This window comes from Kogia breviceps, chromosome 7, assembly GCF_026419965.1.
Source record: "Kogia breviceps isolate mKogBre1 chromosome 7, mKogBre1 haplotype 1, whole genome shotgun sequence".
Taxonomy (NCBI): Eukaryota; Metazoa; Chordata; class Mammalia; order Artiodactyla; family Physeteridae; genus Kogia; species Kogia breviceps.
In genome coordinates, this window is record NC_081316.1 from 118,420,336 (window position 1) to 118,442,562 (window position 22,227).

At 38.1% G+C, this 22,227-nt stretch overlaps 1 protein-coding gene and 1 long non-coding RNA gene across 7 annotated transcripts in view; one reads left to right on the forward strand and one right to left on the reverse strand.

The window, feature by feature from the left end:
• NTM (neurotrimin) overlaps positions 1-22,227 on the forward strand; it is a 921,398-nt gene that overhangs the window by 381,488 nt on the left and 517,683 nt on the right. The gene's annotated exons all lie outside the window — the stretch shown is intronic.
• On the reverse strand, positions 1,177-20,740 carry LOC136794601 (uncharacterized). The gene is made up of 3 exons (XR_010841593.1): positions 20,384-20,740; positions 7,591-7,648; positions 1,177-2,945 (listed from the first exon to the last, which is right to left on the reverse strand). It is a non-coding gene; the product is annotated as an uncharacterized lncRNA (long non-coding RNA).

Sequence of the window (22,227 nt, forward strand, 5' to 3'; positions counted from 1 at the left end):
ATATACATTTCCCCACCTTCTGTTTTCTGGAATGGTCTTCTCTATCTGTATCATTCCAGCCAGGCTGATAGAACATCTACTTGCCACAGATGTATTCCTGGCATGTGGAATAAATGAAGAGGTCACATTTTTGGCTCCAAATATAATTTTCTATCTCTGGTTTGGGTAATTGTCTAGGTGCCAAGAACTGTAGCAAGAATTGTTTTGTTTTTCTATCACCTGCCATTAAGGGACATGCTTCCGAGTGGTTCTCCTTGTGGTTTCCAGGAATGCATTAAACTTCAGGTGAAACTAATTGCGTCTCACCATTCAATAGAAGCGTATCATTAATGATCTGAGTAGTACAGTGGGCTCCTTTCCCTCTTGAGATGCCTGTAGCTTTTTGGGGAGACTCAGATTTCAAAACTGCTGAGAGAAATCCCTTGATGTCTCATGAGAAAAGGGTACGTATGTTCCCTTCCCTTTTACCTTCCTCTCCCTTCCTTGTCCACATTCATAGGGCTCAGCAATGCACACCTCTCAGGGAATTTTGTTTGTATGGGAGTTGGAAATAACCACTCCGAAGGTGGATGCTTGCCCGGTTTACAGTCAGTCTCAGCACTGCTTTTGTTCCATGTCCCTGGACTGGAGCTCACCACAGAGTCCCTCTGGGGGAGGGCTGTACCTCCAGCTAATCTGTAACGTCAGCTACATCTTAGAAAAATATGTGGCAACACTTTGCACGGGGCCAGTCTCCTGAAAATACTAGCTAGGGAGCATTACTCCTCAGCTGCCGTTGGCACCTTTATTTATTAGTTCCCTCGGTTAGTAGTCTAATATCAGGTCACTTTTTGCTGTGTACAGCGCTTGCTTAACAAGAAAAATGTTCCTGTGTTTCCTCCCTGGAGGTGGGCTTCTTTGCCAGGCAAAGATGAGATGACAGTTGGATGATTATTTTAGATGCTAGGAATCCACACAACTGAACATTTTTTCATTTTAGTTTTCCTTACTTGATAAATCCCCAAAGGAAAACATCTGACCCATGATTTCCTTCCTCCCTCCCCTGACAGCACCTGAAGGTTTGCATTTGGGGAACATCTCTTCCAGATACCAGCTTTGATCATCGAGAAATTCCTGGTACGTGACACATGTAACTTAGGCACACCGTGAAAAGAATTGCATGTACTTGGTCTATTTCCTCTAGGAGCCTTTAGTTTAGAATACACAGGAATAGAAGAAACTCAGTCAACGCGAGACCTAAGGCCCAGTGAAGGCTTCCGTGCCAAGTAAGCAACGGTGATGTGACATGGATGTGAGCCAGTGCAAGTTGCTAGGGGAGTCGAGCATAACAAGTTGGAGACTCTTTGGGATGGTGCGTCGGTTAGGACAGAATAAGTGCTTTGACAAAGATAACCCTCGCCGCTCGCCGTTTGCAGCCAGCGTCGTGGCAACTCACACTACATGCTCTTTTCTGAAGCAATACCTGTGCCTGCTCTGTTTCTCCGCTCACCCCTCCCCCTCTATGCGCCTCTTTGTTAAGGTAATGTTAGGTAATCTGAGGCTATCTGGAACAACGGTCTTGGGTGGATGGCTTAATCTGGTTTTAGCTGCAGGGCTGTGTCACTCACTATGTTTAATTGAGAAGTCTTAATGGGTCCTGGGGGCTCAAAGATTTAGCCTCCTTTCACACTGTGTGTCCTCTGGAAGCAGTTTCAAACCTGGGCAACTCCAAATTTCGGAGACATTTTATGTTCTGTTCCTTTTCGTCTGCAAACCAGCTCATCCCTTCTTGAAATAGCTTGCCAAACACAGCAAGGGAAGCTCAGCATATGCTAGCATCTGGCTCTTTCCAAAAGCACTTTTCCAAGATGCACAGACTCAGTAGACACCGGGTCTGCCTTCCACACTAACAAGGGGGTGACCGTCTTACCAAATGTTTCACTGCAGCAGAGCAGGGGTTTCCAGCTCGCCTGAGCTGTTTCCTCCCTGCCTACTGCAAAACTGCTAAACTCCTGTCAGATATTTTAGATATATTATGGCGGCACCTACTTCAAGTCCCTGATGTCCGTATTGTGTCAGGTAATGCTGGCAGCTGCAAGAATCAAATCCTCACCTTTTAGTGGCGTAACTAAGTAAAAGTTATTTTTTTGCATACAAATTCCAGGGCAGATGTTTCTGGGTCACGCAAGGCTGGCTCTTCACCACACGGTGATGCAGGGATCCGTGTTCCTTCTGACCTGTCCCAGGGCCTCCACTTCTTCCGCCTCCAGCCAGGAGAGAGGGGTGGGGCCTTTGTGGAGTAGCCTTGGGGCTCATTACCTGTTCTCAGACTTCACTAGCGCTCAGTGAAGGGCCGCACTGATGTGTGAGGAGGCTGTGGCCCGTGTGGTCTCTGTCTGGGCAGAGCCACTTCCCAGCGACAACAGTGCACTGCACAAGGTTACAGCACACGTGCTGGTGGCCGGAAGCTGCTTCTGCCACAGATGGAAAAAAGTTTCCGAAGAAATTACTGCGTTCTACTACAGAGGGGAAATAAATATGCGGTAATACTTGCACGTATATTATGTGTACCTATGCATGCTATGTATATAAATACTATCTATCTATCTAGCTATATATGGAATATAACATTTTCACCAATACCCTCTAGAGTCAGGGTGGCCTCTCTCTGCAGGCCTGAGTTACACAACTTGTTCTGGGAAGGGTGACTGTCAAGGAGAAACACGAGGCTCCATGCAGAAAATACACACCTTAACAGACACACACCCCACACCGGTAAGTGAAGATCTTTTGGGGAACAATAGGATTCCAATTCATCTTGATGCTTCAAGGGCTGGTTTTTTGTTTGTTTGTTTTGAAATATACAAGCCATGAATTTCCATGCTTGCTTCTTTATGAGTAAATGCGCCGCCATATGGAATCCCGGTGTTAGCTGCACTGAAGCATCTGTATCAGATTCTTCTCTCCTGTAAAACAGTAATATTCTTAGGAGGAGTTTGAAGTTGAACAGAGTGTATTCTCAGAGTCTGTGCTGTTGCTTCAAAGTATGGGATTCAAAAAACCAAAGAACTTCACTCTCATTTTTGCAAAACATGGCTCCCCAAAATATAGCTTGTCATGCTGGTAATTCACTCTAATTTCCTGGCAAATTGATATGCTCAGAAATTACAGGTGCTACCAAGTTTCTGGTTGCTTCAAGAATTTTTACATTCTTTTAATGTAACGACAAAGTTTACAGTATGTGACTGTGAATGTCCCAGCATGCACTTCCATTAATAGAAACACCACAAGTTTTTACATTAATCATAAAGGGAATTGATAATTGCCTATGGGAGTTCTACCTATGAGCAAAAATATTTGACCCAGTTATGCTGGCTTGGTGTAGGATGAATATATTGAATCATGATATATATATTATCAGTGGATTCCAGGGGAAGAGAGGAGCTATCCCAGGGGAATAAGCCATGAGTGAGCAAGTGTTAAAAAATTTAAAAACTGATAATACTGTCATTACATCACCTGTCACAGCTCAGAAGTTTAATCCCACTCAGTGCAGGAGATGAAAAGGTAAAGCAGTCTGTTCAGCAACATTAAGCACCTGTCATTCAAATCCCAGGATCCAGATGGATTTGTAGAAAAGCAACAGACACCTTCCACAAGGAGCTGAAACCTGCGATCCTGACGGGTGCCTGGCTTTCTAGGAGGTTAAGCGGAAGCTAGTGCAGCTGCCTCCATGCACTTATGCTTTGCAAAAAGATAAGCTGCCAGTCTTAGTTCAAAAGCCGTCAACTACATTCTTTCAAACTTGAAGTTTAAGGTTCGCTTTAGAGTTGATCATTTGAACAAGAAACTTAAGAGTGGCTGATCAGACTTTATTCCACAGTAAAGTCCCTTTTCACACATGTAGCTACACAAAGGCTGAGGGATTTTTGTTTGTTTGTTGGCAATGAATTGGAGTAGAAGGCAATCATAAGGTAGAAGAAAGACCATGTGAGTAGCAGTCAGGAATGCTGTTTCTACCACAAAGTACAAGTTCCTCAAATTTTATGTCATTTATAAAAAGAAGAATTGAACAATATATTTTTAAAAAAACAGCTCTAGCATATCATAATGGTAAATCTCATATCTTGATCATATAGATAGATCTCATTTTATCTTCCGCTTCAATACTGGCTCCCCTTCCCATTTTTCCAAACTTGACATGAGCCCCTCAAGTTTTCCTCTTAACTATCGGGGTAGGGAGAATTCAAAGATGCCCCCAGATTCTCACCCTGCTTTCCATGCCCATGGACCCTCCACAAGTGAGGGCAGGGCCGTGAATGTGATGAGATCGTCTGTCATCGCCCCCTTGGCTAGGTTATGCTATATGGCGATGTGGTTAGGTTAGGTTTTTAAAGTTCCCATCATAGCAGACCAGAGAGGGATGGAGTCAGACAGGTGTGTCCCTGTTGGTCTGGAAGAAAGCGGCAGTACTCTTGTGAACAGCCTATGAGGACCATGTGCTGGGAGTGGAACCAGCCCACAGGTAGCAAGAACACAGGTCCCTCAGCCAGACAGCATAGGAAGAGTGTCTGCCCCAGCCCATGAGCTGGAGGAGAATTTGGAGCCTCAGATGAGATCACAGCCGTGAGATCACAGCACCATGCTTTCAGCCTGGGCAGCCTCTGAGCAGAGGACTCAGGGACTTCTGACCCATGAAAACTGTGAGATAATAAATTTTTTGTTGTTTTAAACTGCTAAATCTGCGATAATTTATTACGCAGTTAAAGAAAACTAATATAACTATATGCAACATTTCAAATGAATGTTCAATTCATTCTACCGTTTCATTTATTCTTACAAAAGGTATTTATTAGGTAGCTGCAAAACGACAGATGGCATGCTAGGTACCGGTGATATGACACAGTCCCTGACCTTGAAGTGTTGCAGACTAGTAAAGAAAATAGGTATAGAAACAGAATCTGTTAAGAGTGGGTAACATGTGCTCTAAGAATAGCTGGCTCGTACCTAGTACAGCCAGGACACAAAGAGGAAGTACATAAGTCTACTTATGAGACAAGGGAGATACAAGGAAAGATTGTATTATAAAATGCAACTTGAGAAAATTGTGAGAGAGGAGTAGGTCTTCTCCAGTGGAAAGGGGAGAGAAGAACCGTCTGAACAGAGAAGCTACATGACTTAATCACAGAGATGTTGTTCTAGGCACTTTAAGTAGGTAAGTGGGTGAAAAGGGCTGCAGTGGAGGGGGCAGAAAAGAAAGATGATTGAAGAGAGAGGTGTGAATAGGAAGCCCTCTCTTAGCGACGTGCTCTTTGAAGTGTGGTCCAAGGAGTAGCAACGTGGGCATCACCTGGGAACTTGTTAGACGTGCGGAATCTCAGGCCCCACCTCCATCTACCAAATCAGAATCTACACTTTTACTATCTCCTCGGGTGATTCACAGGCACTTTCGTGTTTTAGAGCATTTTTTTTTTTTCCGGTATGCGGGCCTCTCACTGTTGTGGCCTCTCCCGTTGCGGAGCACAGGCTCCGGACGCGCAGGCTCAGCGGCCACGGCTCACGGGCCCAGCCGCTCCGCGGTATGTGGGATCTTCCCGGACCGGGGCACGAACCCGCGTCCCCTGCATCGGCAGGCGGATTCTCAACCACTGCGCCACCAGGGAAGCCCTAGAGCATATTGATGCCGGTGAATGTGGATGTTCTCCTTTAGATAAAGGGAAGATATTGAAATGTTTTAAGGCAGGTAGTAACACAATCAGACCCATCTTTTTGAAAAAGCATTGGAAGAAAGGACTGACGGGAGGAGAATAATACAGAAGGAAGAAAAATCGGTGAGAATATTAATTCTAATAGTCTAGCCAAGTGAGAACAGTGGGAGCAGTGGGCACGGAAAGGAGTGGAGAAATAAGACAGGTTTTTAAGGAGGAAGATGATGTAGAATTTGCACAGACCAAGTGCGCTAACTGAGGGTCACCAGGTTGTTTGCAAAGAGCCGTGTTAAGAACCTTAACATGACTGTGTGGCTGGTCATTTTCAAATGTAGGAAATGTAGGAGGAATGATACTGAGGTGAAGATATCTGGTAGGGAGGGGATACATGCATCCAAGGCCACTAGGAGTGTCTGGGTCATTAATTTGGAGGCCAAGGGTTTGCAGGGTACATCTGAAGTCATGAGAGTGAGTGAGTGCTTCCAAGCTGACACATCCTGTTCAGTGTTCTGTTCTAAATATTTCGAAACTTCTATACGCAAGATTTCCACTGGTACTTGATTTCCCCTCTTCCACCTTGTTGAAAGAATACTTATGAAATACAAGCATATGTCCAATATCAAAAGGTTGGAAATGGGATAAGCATATCCAGAAGCACTTTAGATTCTGATGTGAGAGGATTCTGGCTGCTCGGAGCTCAGAAGTGATGCTGGCATGGAGGAAAATCCACCTACCCATCAATTTCCATATACCTTCTTGTTCAAGGATAAATGCAAAGAAATAAGTAGTCACCATAAGAGACCTGTTAAGAGACTTGGCAGAGCCTTTGTTGTAATTACGAGATGAATATCATTACACCCAAGATACAAGGGAGGAAATACAATTTTTAAAATAGTTACACTGCAGAATTCAAAAGACAACTTTAGAGAGTAACATATATAATTTCCATAAAGCCAAAAAAATTCTGTGAACAGAGTGATAGAATAGAAGATGATGTAATAGCAGACTGAGTTAAAAGAGTGTTAAAAGAGTGTTCCATTATATCAAGAAATATTTAAGGAAACTAAAATTCAAGAGAAGGGGGATAGGATGGAAATAGCTATCTAAAATTTAATCAGTGATGCAGAGAACACATTTGAGGATTCTTTTTTTCCAAATTAAAAGGTGAAGAACAAAGAAATGAAAGAATTAAAGTAGAAAGAAGAGAGAAAAACAAATATCATATATCAATGCATATATGTGGAATCTAGAAAAATGGTACAGGTGAACCAGTTTGCAAGGCAGAAATAGAGACACAGATGTAGAGAACAAACGTATGGACGCCAAGGGGGGAAAGCGGGGTGGGGGGCGTGTGTGGAAAGAATTGGGAGACTGGGATTGACCTATATACACTAATATGTATAAAATAGACAACTAATGAGAACCTGCTGTATAAAAATTCAATAAATAAACTAAAATTCAAAAAAAATTTTAAAGTAGAAAGAAAAACAATTCCTACCTAAGGAGAATTTGTGTCCTCTGAGAACATAGCTTGCCAACTGAGAACAACATACATACAATAAATAAACATTTATAAATAAGTAAACACTTTTACAGAAAAAAAAAAAAACATTTAGCAAACACCAGGTGAAATAAAAGAAAAAAAAAAAAGAACATAAGGATCTATATGAACCCAGTCTAAATGTTACATTATATATTAATTTATAATTGTTAAATGCTTGGCACTATAGCAAATGCTAAATAAGATTCTGTTGAATTAATTAATAAAATATTGAAAAAAATCCATTCCACAAACATCAAAATGTTGATAGTGAGGCTTCCAGAATTTTGCTTCTGTCCGTAAAAGATTAATTGGTGCCAGAATTCCCTCCTGCTATAACAAAAACTAGAAAATAGTACATACCATATGAATCAATGTTTTTCAGACATTGGACAGCAATCAGTGGTGAGGACCACGATCCCTGAAAACATGAAAGCAGATGAGGTGAACCCTAAGATCCACTTTGATTTTGGCTTAGAAGCATTTTCTAGAAGCACATCAGTTTTGCTGAGTTGAATAGAGATAAGTGTTCAGCAGGGTTGAGGAGCCAGGGAAGAGGGAAGTGCATGGACAAAGAGCCTCAGAAGTCAAGAGGGGCTCCCCATGATTTTGTTGGTGAATACTAAGGGACTCATGCACAAAGTGGACCTGCACACAGACAGGAAAAGAGCTGTGAGGGCTTTCTCAGTGGTCTAATTTCTGGCATTGGAAAAGGGCTGGGAGATTCTCGAGTTCTGACCAACTATCATGGAGCGACATTATCAGACATGAGGGGAATTCAGGGAAGAGAGCAGAAGAAGACAACAATTATCAAAAGAGAGATGAGAAGGGGGGTATTACTACAGACAACAAAATGATGATAAGGGTGTATAACATGCCAATAAATTTGACAACCTAGATGAAATGGAAAATTCCTTGAAAAACAAAAAATTATACATATATATTAACAAGATATTACTATATATATAATATAGTAAAGAAATTAAATGCATAGTTTAAAATGGTCCCACAAATAAAACTCAAGGCCTATATGGCTTTCTTGGTTAATTATATCAAATAGTTTAAGGAAGAGATAATACCAAACCTATGAAAACAATTTCAGGAAATAGAGACGTATAAAATACTTCTCAGTCAATTTTATCAAGCCAGCATTACATTGATATCAGAACCAAAGAAATTACCAAAGATTAAAAAAATTAAAAACCAAAATCACATATAATAGTAGACAGAAATCCTTGACAACATATTAGCAAATTGAATCCAGAAATATATGAAAGTGATAGTTCTTTATGACCATTGGATTTTATCCTAGGAATACAAGGTTGATTTAACATTTGAAAATCAATCAATATAACTTTCCATAGTAACAAAATAAAGGGGAAAAAACTCAAAAGATACAGAAAAAGCATTGTAAAATTCAACATCTATGCATGATAAACACTCAGCAAACTCAGACAAGAAGATGACTTTCTTAATCTGACATAGGTATCTACAGAATGCTATCATCATACTTAGTGGGTAAAGACAGAGTGTTTTCCCCCAAGACTGAAACAAGGAAAGAATGTCTGCTCTCACTACTATTTATTATTGAACTGGATGTCCAAGCTAGTGAAATAATGTAAGAAAAAGAATAAAATTTATACAGATTGGAAAGAAAGATGTTAAATGGAATTCATAGATGACATGATTGCATACTTGGAAAATCTGAAGGAATCTAAAAAAAAAATACTAGTATAAATAAGTGAATTAAGCAAGGCTGGATGATACAGGATCAAGGTATAGAAATCAAATTTATTTCTCTATGCTAGTAATGAATTGGAAAATTCAATTTTAAAAAATCCCATTTACATTAGCATCAAAAACATGAAATATTTAGGACTGAATATTTTCCACCTTTATTGTGATATAATTGACACATAACATTTTGTAAGTTTAAGGTGTACAGTGTTATGATTTGATACACATATGTATTGAGAAAAGTTTACCACAGTAAGGTTAGTTAATACATATTTCACCTCACATATTACCATTTTGTTGTTGTTCTTGTTGTTGTTATTGTGAGACCATTAAAGCTCCACTTTTATAGCAACTTTCAAGTATACAATATGGTATTGTTAACTGTATTTACGATGCTGTACATGAGGTTTCTAGAACTTATTCATCTTATAGATGAAAGTTTATACACTTTGACCAACAACTCCCCATTTACTCCACCCTTGAGTCCCTGGAAATCACCATTCTATTCTCTGTTTCTAGAGGCCTATGTGTTTACATTCCACATATAAGTGAGATCATACCATATTTGTCTTTCTCTGTCAGACTTATTTCACTTAACATAATGCCCTCAAGGTCCATCCATGTATCCCAAATGGCAGGACTTCCTTCTTTCTCAAGGCTGAATAATATTCCATTATAAATATATATGTGTGTGTGTGTGTATATATATATATATATGTCACATCTTCTGTATCCACTCACTCCTTGATGGATACTTAGGATGTTTTTATATCTTGGCTATTGTGAATAAGGTTGCCTTGAACATGGGGGTACAGATATCTCTTCAAGACAGTGATTTCATCTCTTTCAGGTATAGAACCCAAAGAAGTGAGATTGCTGGGTCATATGGTAGTTCTATTTTTAATTTTTTGAGGAATCTCCATACTGTTCTCCATAATGGCTGCACCAATTTACATTCCCACCCACAATGCATGAGGCTTCCCTTTTCTCCACACACTCTGCATCATGTTATCTCTTGTTTTTGATAACAGCCATTCTAACAGGTGTAAGGTCATATCTCATTGTGGTTTTGATTTGCATTTCCTTGAAGACCAGGGATGTTAAGCACCTTTTCACATACTTCTTGGCCATTTGTATGTTTTCCTTGGAAAAATATGCAAGTCCTCTGCCTGTTTTTAAATCAGATTTTGTGGCAGTGTTTGGTTTGTTTTCTGTTATTGAGTTGTATGAGTTCCTTATATATTTTAAATATTAACCCCTTTATCAGATATATCGTTAGGAAATATTTTCTCCTATTATGTACATTGTCCTTTTTTTTTTTTTTATTTTGTTGATTGTTTCCTTAGCTGTACAGAAGCTTTTTAGTTTGATGTAGTTCTATTTGTTGATTTCTGCTTTTGTTGCTTGTGCTTTGGGTGTCATATCCAAACTTCATTGCCAAGATCAATGTCAAGGACATTTTCCCTAGGTTTTCTTCTAGGAGTGTTATTGTTTCAGGTCTTACATTTAAGTCCTTAATCCATTTTGAGTTAATTTTTGTGAGTGGTATAATATTGGGGTCTTATTTCATTCTTTAACATGTGGATATTCAGTTTTCCAGTAACATTTATTAAAGAGATTGTCATTTCTCCACTGAGTATTCTTAGTTCCCGTGTCAATACTAATTGACTGTATAATCATGAGTTTATTTCTTGGCTCTTGATTCTGTTCCACTGGTCTATATGTCTATTTTTTGTGCTAGTACCATACTGTTTGGATTCCTTTAGCTTTGCAGTATAGTTTGAAATCAAGTAGTATGATGCTTGCAGCTTTGTTCTTCTTTCTCAGGATTGCTTTGGATATATTGGGTCTTCTGTGATTCTGTACAAATTTTAGGAAAGTTTTTCTGTTTCCATGAACAATGACATTGTAATTTTGATAGGGATTGCATTGAATCTATAGATGGCTTTGGGTAATATGGACATTTTAACAATATTAACTCAATCCGTGAATACAGGATATCTTTCCATTTATTGTTGTCTTCTTCAATTTATCAAATCAATGTTTTATAGTTTTCTGTGTATAGAAATTTCTCTTTCTTGGTTAAATTTATTTCTAAGTATTTTATTGTTTTTGATCATATTCTAAATAATATATTTTCCTTTATTTATTTTTCAGATAGCTCATTGTTATTGTATGGAAATGCAACTAATTTTTAAATTTATTTTTTAACATCTTTAGTGGAGTATAATTGCTTTACATTGTTGGATTAGTTGCTGCTGTATAACAAAGTGAATCAGCTATACGTATACATATTTCCCCATGTCCCCTCCCTCTTGTGTCTTTCCCTCCCACCTTCCTTATCCCACCCCTCTAGGTCACAAAGCACTGAGTTGATCTCCCTGTGCTATGTGGCTGCTTCCCACTAGCTCTCTATTTTACATTTGGTAGTGTATAAATGTCAATGCCACTCTCTCACTTCGTCTTAGCTTACCCTTCCCACCCCCCAAGGTCCTCAAGTCCATTCTCTACATCTGCATCTTTATTCCTGTCCTGCCCCTAAGTTCTTCAGAACCTTTTTTTTTAGATTCCATATATATGTGTTAGTATACGGTATTTGTTTTTCTCTTTCTGACTTACTTCACTCTGTATGACAGACTCTAGGTCCCTCCACCTCACTACAAATAACTCAGTTTCATTTCTTTTTATGGCTGAGGAATATTCCATTGTATATTTGTGCCACATCTTCTTTATCCGTTCATCTGTCGATGGACGCTTAGGTTGCTTCCATGTCCTGGATATTGCAAATAGTGCTGCAATGAACATTGTGGTACATGACTGATTTTGAATTATGGTTTTCTCAGGGTATATGCCCAGTAGTAGGATTGCTGGGTCATACGGTAGTTGTAGTTTTCATTTTTTAAGGAACCTCCATACTGTTCTCCATAGTGGCTGTATCAATTTACATTCCCACCAACAGTGCAAGAGGGTTCCCTTTTCTCCACACCCTCTCCAGCATTTATTGTTTCTAGATTTTTTGATGATGGCCATTCTGACTGGTGTGAGGTGATACCTCATTGTAGTTTTGATTTGCATTTCTCTAATGATTAGTGATGATGAGCATCCTTTCATGTGTTTGTTGGCAATCTGTATATCTTCTTTGGAGAAATGTCTGTTTAGGTCTTCTGCCCATTTTTGGATTGTGTTGTTTGTTTTTTTGATATTGAGCTGCATGAACTGCTTGTATATTTTGGAGATTAATCCTTTGTCAATTGCTTCATTTGCAAATATTTTCTCCCATTCTGAAGGTTGTTGCTTAATCTTGTTTGTTGCTTCCTTTGCCGTGCAAAAGCTTTTAAGTTTCATTAGGTTCCATTTGTTTATTTTTGTTTTTATTTCTATTTTTCTAGGAGGTGGGTCAAAAAGGATCTTGCTGTCATTTATGTCATAGAGTGTTCTGCCTATGTTTTCCACTAAGAGTTTTATAGTATCTGGCCTTACATTTAGGTCTTTAATCCATTTTGAGGTTACTTTTGTGTAGAGTGTTAGGGAGTGTTCGAATTTCATTCTTCTACATGTAGCTGTCCAGTTTTCCCAGCACCACTTATTGAAAAGGCTGTCTTTTCTCCATTGTATATTCTTGCCTCCTTTATCAAAGATAAGGTATGTATGGGTTAATCTCTGGGCTTTCTATCCTGTTCCATTGATCTATATTTCTGTTTTTGTGCCAGTACCATACTGTCTTGATTACTGAAGTTATGTAGTATAGTCTGAAGTTGGGGAGCCTGATTCCTCCAGCTCCATTTTTCTTTCTCAAGATTGCTTTGGCTATTTGGGGTCTTTTGTGTTTCTATACAAATTGTGAGATTTTTTTGTTCTAGTTCTGTGAAAAATGCCATTGGTAGTTTGATAAGGATTGCATTGAATCTGTAGATGAAAATGCAACTAATTTTTGTGCATTGATTTTGTATCCTGAACTTTTACTGAATCTGTTTATTAGGTCTAACAATTTGTTTTGTTTTGCTTTGTTTTGTTTTATTTTGTTTTTGTGGAGTCTTTAGGATTTTTTATACAGAAGATCGTGTCATCAGCAAACAGGCAATTTTACTACTTCCTTTCTGATTTGGATGTCTTTTGTTTCTTTTTCTTGCTTAATTGCTCTTGATAGGACTTCTTATATCATGTTGAATAGGAGTGGTGAAAATAGACACCCTTGTCTTTTCTCTGATCTTAGAAGGAGAGCTTCTAAGCTTTCACAATTGCATATGTTGTTATCTGTGGGTTTGTCTTATATGACCTTTATTATGTTGAGGTATTGTCCCTCTATACCCAATTTGTTTAGAACTTTTATCATGATTGGAGGTTGAATTTTTCAAATACTTTTCTGCAATTATTGAAATGACCTATGATTTTTGTCTTTCATTCTATTAATGTGGCATATCACATTTATTGATTTGTATATGTTGAACTATTCTTGAATCCAGGGGTAAATTCCATTTAATTATAGTATATGATTCTTTTAATGTGCTATTAAATTTGGTTTGCTTGTATTTTGTTGAAAGTTTTGCATTCATCAGGGATATTGCCCTATAGTTTTCTTGTAATATCCTTATCTTGCTTTAGTATTAGGGTAATTCTGGCCTCATAAAATGATTTTAAGAATATCCCTCCTCTTCATTTTTCGGGAAGATTTTGAGAAGAATTGGTATTGATTCTTATATGTTTGGTACAATTCACAGGTGAAAATATCTGGTCCTGGGCTTTTCTTTGTTGGGAAATATTTGGTTACTGATTCAATCTGCTTGCTTGTTATTGTTCTGTCCAGATTTCTAATCCTTCATGATTCATACTTGGAAGGTAGTGTTTTTCTAGGAATTTATCCATTTCTCCTAAGTTGTCCAATTTTTTGGCATATAATTGCTCATAGTAGTCTCATCATTTTAGAAAATATTTCTGTGGTATCAGTTGTAATACCTTTTATTGCTGATTTTATTTATTTGAATTCTTGTCTCCCTCACTCTCTCTCTCTCTCTCTTTGTAAGTCTAGCTAAAGTTTTGTCAGTTTGATTTAAACCGATTTGATTGATTTTGCCTGATATAAGTATAGCTGCCCTTGGTTTCTTATGGTTTTCTTTAATGTGGAATCTTTTTTCATCCCTCACTTTGAGCCTAAGAATTTAGAAAGGTTGTATAATACAAGATCAATGTACAGAAACCAAGTTTATTTCTGTACACTAATAATGAATGGGAAAATTCTATTCTAAAAAGTATCATTTACAGTAACATCAAAATAAACATGAAATATTTAGATGTGGATTTTTTTAAAAATGTATTTTTACATACATATGCTTATTCACTTGAAACTACAAAACATTGCTGAGAGAAATTAAAGAAAACTTGAATAAAAGAGAAGAGATGTACCATACACATGAATTGGAAGACAGTACACTTAAGATGTCAATACTCAATACTTCCCAAATTTTACATATATATATGTATATATATATAATATATATGTATAGGTTCACCAAAATTCCAATCAAAATCCCTGCATGATTTTTTATTGAAATTGATAAGCTGATTTAGAATAGCCATATACATGTAATCAGCTGATTTTTAACAAGGGTGCCACAAAAATTAAGTGAGGGGAAAAGATTGCCTTTTCAATGCATAGTACTAAAAAAACTGGATATCAATATGGAGAAAAAAAATCCATCCTTACCTCATATCTTGCACAAAACTCAACTCAATGAACCACAGATCTAAATGTAAAAATGAAAACTAAAATATTTCTAGAAAAAAGTTGGAGGAAATTTTTATGACCCTGTGGGTAGGTAAATAGTCCTTAGATCTGACACATAAAGTGTAAACCAAAAGAAAAAAAACCTAATAAATTGTATTTGATCAGAATTGTAATAGTTTACTCTTTAGAAGTATAAGACTATAGCAAGGCAAGCCACAGAATGGAGGAAAATATTCTTAGTGCATGTATCTGACAAATGATTTATATTCATAATTTATAAACCAATCGTACAATTTAATAGTAAGTGGTCAAATAACATAATTTTTGATGGCCCGATGTTTTAAAAAATCCTTCACAAAAGAAGATTTATGAAATGTCAATAATCAAATGAAGAGATTCTCAGCATCAAACAAGCCATCAAGCAAATGCAAATTAAAACAGCAAAGAGTACAACTTCCCACCTTCTCGAATGGATAAAATTTAAAAGACCGAAAACGAAAGTGTTAATAGGATGTGAGAAAAGTAGAACTCTCATATATTGCTGGTAGGAATGTAAAATTATACAATCACCTCAGATAACAATTTTGTAGTTTCTTATAAAAGTAAATATACACGTAATATATGACCTATCAATCCCTAGGCATCTACCTAAGATAAATGAAAATCGTCCACACAAAGACTTGCACTCAGATGTTCATAGAAGTTTCATTCATAATAGCCCCAAACTGGTAATAATTCAAATGTCCATCAAAAAGTGCATGGATAAAAAATTTGTATTATAGCTGTAAGTTGGAATTCTATTGAGTACTGAAATACTGATACACAAAACAGAATGAATGAATCCCAAAGCATCATGCTGAGCCAGAGAAGCTAAACATAAAGAAGAACATATTATTGGATTTCAATCCCATGATGTTCTAGAAATGGCAGAACCAAGCTATACTGAGAGGAAAGCAGAGTGAGATGCCTGGCATCAGAGTCGGAGGGAGGGAAGTAGAGGGAGGGTTGGTGAAATACACTGGAAAGGGACATGAGCTAATTTGGAGAGCCTTTGGAAATGTTCTAAAGCCTGATTTTGGTGGCACTTATATGGGTGTATATAATTGTCAAAAGTCGTTGAACTGTGCACTTTTAAACGGTTGCATTTTATCATATGTAAAATATACCTTAATAAAGTTGACAGGAGTGAGTTTACAGATGGTTTTAAATTTCCCTTTTTGGCTTTTCTGTATTTTCTAAATTCTCTCTCTCTGAATTCATGTATTCAAATTTTCATCAAAATAAACTAATTAAAATATTAGTTTTATCCACTTTTATTGCCCTTGCTGTAGTATGTAAGTACTCTTTACAAGCAACCTAGTCAACTCTACCAAATATAATCAGAATCTGCAAAGACTACAGTCCTAAATCTTCCTGACTGTATATATACGTATGTAGGATTCCTTTTACCAAAGATACTGGATTCGTCATTAAAAACAAAACAGACAAACGAACAAAAAACAGCAAAGGATGATCAGCCTGTGCATTCGAATTAAGATTTACAAGTTTCTTTGTCAGTCTTGCTGGAGCTGAACTGTACAGCCCTCTCGTCTTGTTATATAAGAGCATGAGCTATAGGTGGGGGCCAGGCAAGCCCTCCAGAATGAAAGCACCTGAGCTGTGGTGAAGCCACAGCCAGAGCAGAAGCAAAAATCAAGATTATATGAATTTTAACAAGTTAAGCATAGTGTGCAATGAAACAGAGATTTTAAAAAGATCAGAAAAAGCCTCAGAAATGAAAGAGTAGATTCTTCCAGATACCCAGGAAAGCTAATTTTACAATTGAGCCTTTGGCAGCTAAAGCTAACAAAGAAATTATGTAGTATTACTTAATTATCCTTTTCCACTGAAAGGAAGCTATGACAATTTTCTGATAGAAAATGTGTTTCTGGAGCAGAACTCAAGACAGAGTTTATTATGGGGACAGTGAACTTTTGGTAATGAGGTAAATGGTATCTTGAAGAGAGTTTTTTAAAAAGTCAGAGACTCTGCTCATAGAAACTGTCCTTGTGCCCAAGAGGGCAGAGGAGGTGACGCTAAGATGGAGACCTGATAAAAAATGGTCAGTTTGGGACACAAGGTTAAGGCATCGCTTTCTGATCATCTAACTTAATACAGAGGTAGTAGCACTAGAAGGGAATAAAGGGAAAAAATAGTTTATATGCCTATTCAATTGTCTTCCTCAGATCAGATGTATTAGGAGAGCCTCTGTCTGAGGCTGAAACTGACAATTTATGATTGCATCCTTTAACAAGTGCCTGGAGTGCAAGCATCCTATGTTGCTGGGATGGCCATATGCTTCCCGTACCAGATGGGGAGGAAGATGTCAGTCCGTTGTGAAAGGTGAGGAGCCAGACAGAAGGCTATTTCGCTTTAGAACAGGTGGGGACAGCAGGGTTTCTTTCAGGTAGAGCCAGCATTTTCTTCAGGGAAGACCTTTCTGTCTTCTAAAGTATTTAAGCATGGTCTTGGTTAAGACCTCAAAGTTTTACACAACCTGGAAAAAAGTGTCTTTAGCTTGAAAATATTTAAGAAAAGTCTTATAGCTGACCTCGTTGTTCGTCAAAGTGACTCGAGCGTTAACAATGTGGCATGTCTAGCTTTTAGACAGCCTACATCTTGATGTGTCTGCCAACATGAGTACGCTATAAGGTGAGCTGAAAGCTTCACCTGTGCCTTGGGGTTAGGGATGTTTGAGCGTATGTGTGGTCGTGAATGCCTTGCAAATGCAATGTTTGCAATTTTGGTAAAAGTGATGCTGAGACACCCGGGTTTGGATGCTTCTTGAGATTATTCATTATTAAAGTCAAACAGAGACTCGAGGAAGGCACACTTTAGTTCAGCATAATATAATGTCCCAGATGATTTCTGAGCACCTGCAAGAAACCAAGGAGATCAAGAAACAGTAATGGGTACTGGAAATTTTGAAAAAAATAAGTAAAGCACTCTTTAAGAGCTCAATAAGTACAAAGCCGTGATTGATCTTTAAATTTATCGTGTTATTTAAATATGAAAGGAGAATTCCAAACTGTGTTAAGGTACAGCTCTCATTGGTAACATTTAAATTAGAGACTGCATCTGCAGGAGACAATTCCATCATAAGTGCTGGCTACCAAGAGAAGTTAGATACAGGTCTGGAGAGGCATACATAGAGGTCCATCCAGTCTGTTGGCCATAGACTATTCCTGTCCATTGAGCTTTGTCACGTGCTTTGCTGTGTGTGTGTGTGTGTGTGTGTGTGTGTGTGTGTGTGTGTGTGTTACGCGGGCCTCTCACTGTTGTGGCTTCTCACATTTGTTGTCAGGCCATATTCTCCAGACACCTACTCCCTCTAGCTTCATACCTGGATCTCAAGGAAAACCCAGTTACCATCAGGGTAGAGCAAAATGCTTTCTCTTCGATTCTTTTTTTTTTTTTTTTTTTTTTTTTTTTTTTTTTTTTTGCGGTACGCGGGCCTCTCACTGCTGTGGCCTCTCCCGTTGCGGAGCACAGGCTCCGGAGGCGCAGGCTCAGCGGCCACGGCTCACGGGCCCAGCCGCTCCGCGGCATGTGGGATCCTCCCGGACCGGGGCACGAACCCGCGTCCCCTGCATCAGCAGGCGGACCGGACCCTCAACCACTGCACCACCAGGGAAGCCCTGCTTTTCTTTTTAAAGTGATGGAAGGACACAAAGAGAATTATATAAACTCTGTGTTTCTGTAAACATCCATGCATATGTCATTCTATGAGCAATAATATTACTAAATCTGCACTCACTATTATTGTCTTTGAGAGCTAAAACCAAACCTCTAATTAACTACAGAAACTACACTCGTTAAGGTAGAGAGATTATTTTTCAAAGGTCCTAAGCTGAAATTGCTGCTCTCAACCAATTCTAATTTCCAGTAATCTCTTGATTCTATTAGAGTTTTACTTGGAGTCCCCCTGGCCCCAGGAGAAACCATACTTTATTACAATATAATATTTTTTAGTTAATTGCTCAATTCTGTTAATATTTTAATAATTGTCTATATGCAAGAGTGAAATGGATTTCTAATATTTTTATTAGGTTTGGGTATTAATGTAATACTGGATTTATAAAACAAATTTGGAAATTGTTTTTTTTTCTTTTTTTCCTGTTACCTGGAATATTTCAAATACCATTGGAATTTAAAGGTTAGTTAAACTTCAACTGTGAACCCATCTGGTCCTGATTCCTATTAAAACTAGCAGGTGTTTAATTTGATCTGTTCAGGGTTTCCACTTCTGAGGTGAATTTTCTGTAAATTTGGATTTCGCTAAGATGTACATCTTGTCCATGCTGTTGTTGAGTTTCATGTACTGTTCTCTTAAAATGCTTTAGTTTGTATGGATTCAGTATTTTTCTCTTCTTCTTTCTATGTCCTCACTCTTAATTGTGCCTGTATTTGCTTTTTCCATCTTCTTCTTAATAAGGCTCACAAAGGACTTTTCAATGAAGTGACTTTGGATCTTTCCCCTTCTCTTTTTTTATTTGTTTTTTTGAGTTAATTTACGATTGCACCCATGTAATCCCTAGGTGTGTTTGCTTATTTTGTTGTTCTTTCTCTAATTTCTTAAGACAATTATTTAGTTCATCCATTTTTCATCTCTCTTCATTAATAATAAAGACAATTAAGGATACATTTTTCCTGGTGTTCCATAGACTTGATGTGAGATATTTTCATTTATCTTGCTTTTTGATAACTTGCAATTACCTTTTCTGACTCAAAGATGATCTGGGATATGTTTCTTATTTTCTAAGTAAAGGTTTTCCATCATGCTTTCATTATTTATTTCTAATTTAAGGAATTTTGATTAGAGAATGCTGCCTGTAAAATCTTTCATTTTTAAAATTTCTTGAAGTTTCCTTGTAGTCCAGTGCAAGATTAGTTTTTAAATGATACCTTGTATGTATATAAATTAATACTATCTAAATAAAACATATAAGAATGTAAGAGTACATCTGAGGTCAATTTTATTGACTATATTCTTCAATTCTTCTATCTTTTTATCATTTTCTGTCTACGAAGTGTGCCAAATTCTAGGAAAGTTGTATTACTCTTTTCTATTATACCTATTTTTATCAAGTGTTTCTTGCATCATGGATAATTTTGTTTTATACAATTGACTATATTGTATAAGGCAGACAGATGATAGATAATAGATACATACATAGATGATAGAGAGATAATAAATAGATACACACATACATAGATACAAGATAGATACATAGACACATTGATAGATACATAGATACATAGATATACACCTATTACATCTTAATGAATACTCATCCTACGTTTCCCCTTTTGTATTTTTAGAAGTTCCATTCCATATTATTAACAGTTATAGTCTTCTTTGCTGACACAATCAGACACATATTTGTTCCCTATTATTCGAAAACACTGTAAAATATAACCTCTACACTAGGATTGACTCTCATCTGGAAAAATGCTCTTTTTTCTTCCAATCCTCCCCAACTAGACATGATGCTTGGAAAGCGTCTCTTCCTCCTCCCCCTTACCACACATCAAATCTTTGCTATTCTTTGCTTGCTCTTCCCACTTTCTTTCCTCCCAATCTGAAACTCTAGGTTTTGATGCCGCATACTGGACAATTTTTATCTTTTGCCATGTGTGTGGGTGGGGTGTACTTGCCTTCCTTGCTGAGGAGGGGTTAAACACACTCCGGGGCAAGCTCTCCTCATCAGCTCAGCTCTGGGAGGAACCAGAGAGGTGCTGATGTCTTTCTCCCGTTCTTCTCTCATCTTTGCCCTGAAGCCTCTGTTGCGTCTCATTCCTTGTTTGCTCCGAGCTGCTCTTGGCATTTCCTTCAGATCGGCCGTATGCATTAAGCAGTCCCTGAGTTACCGCCTCGTCTCAACTACTTTCTTTTGCTCTGACAGGTGAATGATACCTTGAGGGAGCACAGGATTCTCACACTGTCGTCCTTTGCTTTCAGTTATCTGTGGGTCTTACGTCCTTGTCTTCTACTCTCTGCGTTGCCCATGAGTTCAAAGCCAGTCTGATTCTTTCCCTCTGTAAGCTACTCTCTGTGTAGGAGTTTACATGATTGTATATTTACATAGAATTCCAGAATTTTACTGCGATATACTGAGCCATGTGTTTTCTTGCCAATCCAGACTGGAGTGGAGCAAACCCCTTCAGTATTCAGATTCAGGGCTATCCTCAGCTCCCCCAAAGTTTCTTCCATTATTTGCTCAGATTTTACGTCTCTCTTCTCAGTTCTTTTTTTCTGTATGAGACAAGCTTTTTTTGCGTATTAAACTCCTGTGTCTTGTCTGTCCTCATGACTGTCATCTTTTAATCCTTTTAATCTGTGCTTTGACATATACTTTGCCTCTGATATTCTAGGCAACTAATTTGAGTCTCAACGGTGGCATTCTCTCTTTCTGTTCAACAACAGAATTTTTTGGTTAAGAAATTATGCAATTTTTTCAACTTCAGATATACTTGTGTGCTGCACTTGAATCTGTCTTTGTGTATATATTATATGATATATATAATATGTATCTATATTTAATTCATTTTGTCATCTCTAGCAACTATTTCTCTGAGCATGTGACTCTCTAACTTCTGGTGCTCCTCGAATAGATTATTTTTCTTTTTCAATAGATTGGGATTCAGGTCTTGTTCAGAAATTACTAGTTAAGTGCTGGAGGGTGAAACAGTCTCTCCTCCTGGGGCTCACTTCCTCCTCCCCTCCTGGCCTCAGGAGCAAGGAGGACTCAGCCCACACATTCAGCTCCTCCTAGGCTTCCTGAGGACCTGCGAGAACCAGACCATTCAAACCAGGCAGATGTTGAGATTCGATCTTCCACCTAGAATCCTGCAGTTTGCTGTGGGAGAGGTTTGTCCCAAGGTCCAGCAGTTTCTAGTCTGGACAAAGACTCCCTGCAGATAATTTCTAGTTCTTTTCCAGCTCACAGGAGAGAAAGTCCAATAGAAATTCTCTTCATAGCAATTCCAGCAGAGTCACTTGTATCAGCCTTCCCTCTGGCCTCAGACATGGCTCGAGAAAGACAGATTAAAGTTGGAAATAAGGAGAAAAGAGAAGCATTCAGGTCACCACTTTGCCAGGTCTGTTTGAATCACTCAAAAATATCTTGGGCGAGGTCTCTAGTGGAACTGAGAATGCAAGCAGCAACAACGATTACTAATTAGTAGTAGCACTTTAAGGTTTCCTAAACACATGTGATCCTTGAAATCACCCTGTATCGTGGGTGTTATTGTGAGAAATCAGGTTGAAAGTGTTCAGGGCAATGCCTGAATATACAGGTTAGTAAAGAATAGCAACAAAGCCCAGGCTTTCTCTCTCCAAGTCCAATGCTTTTTGCACAGTTGTCTGAACAGGCAAGAGGGAGTCAAGGCTAGTTTGGTCCTAACTCCTTCAAGCTAAGTACATATAAAGTAGAGCAAAGTATACAGAAAAGTAAGCAACACCTGACATCAGTATGAATAGAGTACCTTCAGACATTCTG